The sequence below is a fragment of the Colobus angolensis genome, unplaced genomic scaffold (genome assembly GCF_000951035.1).
Source record: "Colobus angolensis palliatus isolate OR3802 unplaced genomic scaffold, Cang.pa_1.0 Scaffold75, whole genome shotgun sequence".
NCBI classification, from domain to species: Eukaryota; Metazoa; Chordata; class Mammalia; order Primates; family Cercopithecidae; genus Colobus; species Colobus angolensis.
In genome coordinates, this window is record NW_012121265.1 from 12,982,952 (window position 1) to 12,988,389 (window position 5,438).

The following is a 5,438-nucleotide window of genomic DNA, read 5'->3' on the forward strand; positions in this document are numbered from 1 at the left end:
TTTCTTTCTTTCTTTCTTTCTTTCTTTCTTTCTTTCTTTCTTTCTTTCTTTCTGTCTCTCTCTCTCTCTCTTTCTCTGTTTCTTTCTTTCTTTCTTTTTTTAATGAAGTCTTGCTCTGTTGCCGAGGCAGTGGTGTGATCTCAGTCCACTGCAACCTCCAGCTCCCGGGTTCAAGCAATTCTCTTGCGTCAGCCTCCCAAGTAGCTCGGACTACAGGAGTGCACCATCACGCCTGGCTAATTTTTGCATTTTTAGTAGAGATGAGGTTTCACCATGTTAGCTAGGGTAGTCTCAAACTCCTAACCTCAGGCAATCCACCCTCCTCGGCCTCCCAAAGTGCTGGGATTATAGGCATGAGCCACTGCACCTGACCAGGATAATATTTCTTTAAGCATCTTTGGTGGAAAAAAATTTTATAGACTTAAATATATAGATACATAGAAATTCATGAGTTCTTGGTACCTTTAATAGCCTAGGGTCTCAAACAGATTTAAAGAGAGTTAACATTTTGAGTGTTTCCTAAATGTACATATTCATGGAATCCTTCTTGAAATTGAGTATCTTCTAGAACTATTAGTTCATAAAACACATTTTGACAAATGTTGATGTAGGAAATAAGTGAGCAGGGAAAAAGAGATAACTGCTCTCTCCTGATGCCAAGAAATGCTTCCACTGGCTCTCCCTGCCCTCCACTGCCAGTCCTCCTTATGATGACACCAAACTGTGCATGGCTGGGTGGGGGAGGGTGGGGGCAGGGAGACAACTTCAGCTACTTCACTTCTCTCCCTTCATCTGGCATGAGAGCCATTGGACCACATGAGGATAGTCTATGAATTCTTTCCTGCAGCATATGGAGAAGTCAGTGTCAGATGTTGGCAGGAAAGATGGCAGGTGCCTTCCTTCTAGCTGGAGTGACTGCTGACTTTAATACATGAAAAACAGTGTTGCCATCTGTACTTGAAATCAGCTGTCACCCCAAATGTGAAAATGTGGGAAGTGGCTATCTCATATTGCCATACTGTTTTGACAGGTGGCGTAGTAGAAGGATTTTCTCTAAATCTGCATTTTATGCAATTACCTCTAATGCAAGTCAGTCCAATCTCATTGCTTCCAAGAAAAATTCCTGCTGCCAGTTTCTAATATGTATCCCTCACTTGGAGACATAATTGCAAGGAAACTGCATAATTGTTCATAGTTTTTACCTGTATTTCTGTTTACGATAATTTGATATATGATTTAAATTTATACATTTATCTAAAAAATCAATTATCTGATTTGTATTTGTTAGGTTATTGAAAGAGAAAGAATAATACATTTTAAGGGTTGCACTGCTTTTTACTTTTGTAAAAACCACGGTTTTACAATGGTTAATGAAGTATTTTTTTTTTACTATTTTCATAATTTCAGAAACAATTCATACATCTAATGGCCCTGATATATAATAGAAATAGAATATATGATCTATATACTCATAACCATAAGAACAGAGAAATACTTCAATAAAATACTCAAAGCACTGAAAGATAACTGCATGAATTGTGTCTGATATGAAAGAGACAGAGGAAGTACCCCTATTGCTAGTTTGACTGAAACAAATATAAATATTTTTCAAAATAATAGGGTAAATATACCTTTCTTTGGTACATAGGATGGTGAGTTCATTAGCTACATTAAATTGGTACATTTCTCCTGGAAAGTGGTTAACCTTATAGTTCAGTAGACTGAAAGTAAAATAAGGTGTTGATTAGCGCAGGTATCTGTGCAGTGCATCTGGGGTATTTTGACAATCTGTATCCAATCTGACACTAATTAACGTATGATTCACAGGGGATGAGAGTTCAGTGGCTAAATGTCCTAATTGTCACCAAAGTTTTCTGCTTGGGTTGACGAGAGGCAGAAACATGGGTAAGTCACTTGTCTGTGATGATAAACATCATACTGAATTAAAGGGTGAAGATGAAATGTGTGTAGAGAAAAGTAACTGAAATGGACAGCACCCTCCTCCAATACCTTTTCCTTCTTGGAGATGGTTGGGGAAAAGGCAAAGGGAGACTGCACGGACATAACTGAAGACAACTAGCATAGCTTTCAGAAGGCAGCATAGCTGGACAAAAATGTCTGGTCCTCAACTGCAGATGGAGTTAGGTCAAATTTCTGTTCTAGCATCATTTACTGGAATAATTCCATAGCCTTAGGCATGTCTCATCATCATGATTTATAAATATATAGGAAGGGTAAAATGAAATAATATATAAACATGTCCACTACAGTAGTCATCATGCCACAAATGCTTAATAAAAAGTGTTTTTATTGTTTCATCCCTCATATCACATTTACATTTAAATCACATGCCTGTTCTATACCTTTAATTTTCTTTTGTCAGAACTTCACTTTCATGTGACCCAGATTCAATTTTGATTTCATGCGATGTGTATTATGTGTGTGTATAGATAAATCTCTCTATAAAGACATATGTGTGTATATATATGTGTGTGTACATATATATGTGTGTACATGTAGATATGTGTGTAGATATATGTGTGTATATATAGATATGTGTGTACCTATAGATATGTGTGTAGATATATGTGTGTATATAGATATATCTGTGTGTATATAGATATATGTGTGTGTATATATAGATATATGTGTGTATATAGATATGTGTGTATATACAGATATATATGTGTGTATATAGATATGTGTGTGTACATACAGATATGTGTGTGTATATAGATATGTGTGTATATATATGTGTGTGTATATAGATATGTGTGTGTATATATAGATATGTGTGTATATATGTGTGTGTATATACAGATATACGTGTGTGTATAGACATGTGTATGTATCTAGATATAGATATATCTGTATATATCTAGATATATATCTATATACAGAGACAGATGTGTGTGTATATAGATATATATCTAGATACATCAATACGCCCAACAACATGGGTTAATATTTTCCTTTTTTTTTTTTTTTTTGAGATGGAGTCTCGCTCTGTTGCTCAGGCTGGAGTGCAACCGCACAATCTCAGCTCACCTCAACTTCTGCCTCCCAGGTTCAAGCGATTCTCCTGCCTCACCTTCCCGAGTAGCTGGGATTACAGGCGTGTGCCACCACACCAGGCTAATTTTTGTATTTTTAGTAGAGACGGGGTTTCACCATGTTGGCCAGGCTGGTCTTAAACTCCCAACCTCAGGTGATCCACCCACCTCTGCCTCCCAAAGTGCTGGGATTACAGGCGTGAGCCGCCATGTCCAGCCGGGTTAATATTTTCTAGAAATACATAGCAACATAGATACGTTTGCTTTACCCATTCAGTAGCTCCCTATCAGAGCATAGCTTTGAAGAAATAATAGGACAGCAAGAATCATGTCTGATCATTGAAAAAGGTAAAAACCACGGCAGGAATGTCTTAGGAAAATGAAAACAGCCAATGACCTGATCCTATGCTTCTATTCTCTCCTAGTGACTTTTTTTTTTTTTTTTACTACTGTGATCCTAATGACTCTAATCAGTACCATTTTATTGTCTGTCTTCTCTCTCCACTCCACTGCATGTACATGCCTAACCTTCCTCATAGAGGATAGAAAGATTTAAAGTACCACCGTTTCCAGATTTTAAGAATTTAAGAATGTCTTCATTAGTGCATAAATGTCAACAGTGCTTTCAAAAAAATGCAAAACTGTTTATCTTTATTTCTCATATCTTCCCTGAAAACCTCTTTGCTTACAAATAGAATGACCTTACCCTTCTCAAAAGATGAGGACCCAAAAGCCTACACAGGGTAAACAACTTCCTTTGTTCACTGAGCAATGAAGAGGAGGATGAGAATTTAGGCTCCTGATTCACTGGTGTTCCTTTTGCTCCATCTTTTCTTGTTTTTCATCCTATTTCCATTTAAAACCATTCCCTCAGTTGCCTTTAGTAAAATCCAAAATTCAATTCAAAATTCCAATGGAATTCTAACCAAAAGTTCTGGAGAGGAAAAACATGCTAAAATTCATTCATCTGTGGCTCTTGATAGCTATTGACTTTAAATGCGTATAATTGAATTGGTTGAAAGAACAATTAAAATATAATTAGACTTTCTCCCAGGCATAATTTTACCTTTGAGACTGATTTGTTGATAGCAACCAATAATCTTCCTTTCTAATTCTAAACTGAAGCCCTTTTTTTTCTTTTTTTCTGTAACCCTTACCAAGGCTGTGGCAATTGGCAGGATGGTAATACAAAATTGCAGATTTCTTCTGTTCATTCCACTACTATACATCTAAATATTAATGGACTTTCAGGGATAAGAGGAAGACTTAATTATTATTTGGTTGAAACCTAACATTTTACAGAAGGAACTTGGTTCAGGAAGGGAAGTGAGCCATCCAGAAAAAGCAACAATTAGTGGTAGGTTTAGGACTACAATTTAGATATTTCGACTCTTCTGACCCTTGGTTTAATATTTTTTTGTTTGTTTGTTTTTTAACCGTTAACTCAATGGCCCCTTTTAAACTTATATGACATTATACATTTCCTGACAACTTACAAGTTTTAAGGCTGTATTCTGATAGGTGCTGTGCTCAACAAAGTGCACTAAATTTCTGATCACCTATAATCACATTGAACATTGTTGATCTCTGAATTATCCCTTAGGGTAGTCATACATCTTATAAGAACAGAGATTTTTAGCATCTCCGTTAGAAAAAAATCTAGTTAACTAATGACTCCTCACACCGAAAAGAAAGAAAAAAAGGCAGATGAGATTCTTAAAGATATATATTCTCAGATCTACTTTAGAATTAATGGATCAAAATTTCCACGCATGATGTCTAAAAACAAAAACTAACAAAATACACAGGGTTATTCTGTTATACTACACATGGAAATCTCTTCACTAAGCTACCCAAGGGGGCAATAAAATAAAAGTTTAGTGCAGGGGTGTCCAATTTTTTGACTTCCCTGGGCCACATTGGAAGAAGAATTGTCTTGGACCACACATAAATACACCAACACTAACAACAGCTGATGAGCTGAAAAAAGAAAATCGCAAAATAAAAAAAAAATCTCATAATGTTTTAAGAAAGTTTACGAATTTGTGTTGGGCTGTATTCAAAGCAGTCCTGGGCTACATGTGGCCTGTGGGCCGTGGGTTGGACAAACTTGGCTTAATGGTTTTGGAGAAGATGCCTCTTGGTGTTACCGACTGATATGACTCTGGAGAAATCTGGGATGCATAATATCCTTATATGTGAGCTATTGGGACCCCTGTCCCAGATGCCATGCTTTTCAGGGGTCTGCTCTTGCTGTTCCCAGTTGTGCCCATCCCTTCTCCAGAATAAGGATTCCACTGGAGCCAATGAAATATGTCCACAACTGGAATATGTATTTATGTTCTCTTCCAGACACATTTTAGGTGTCTGGGACCCAGAAGATTC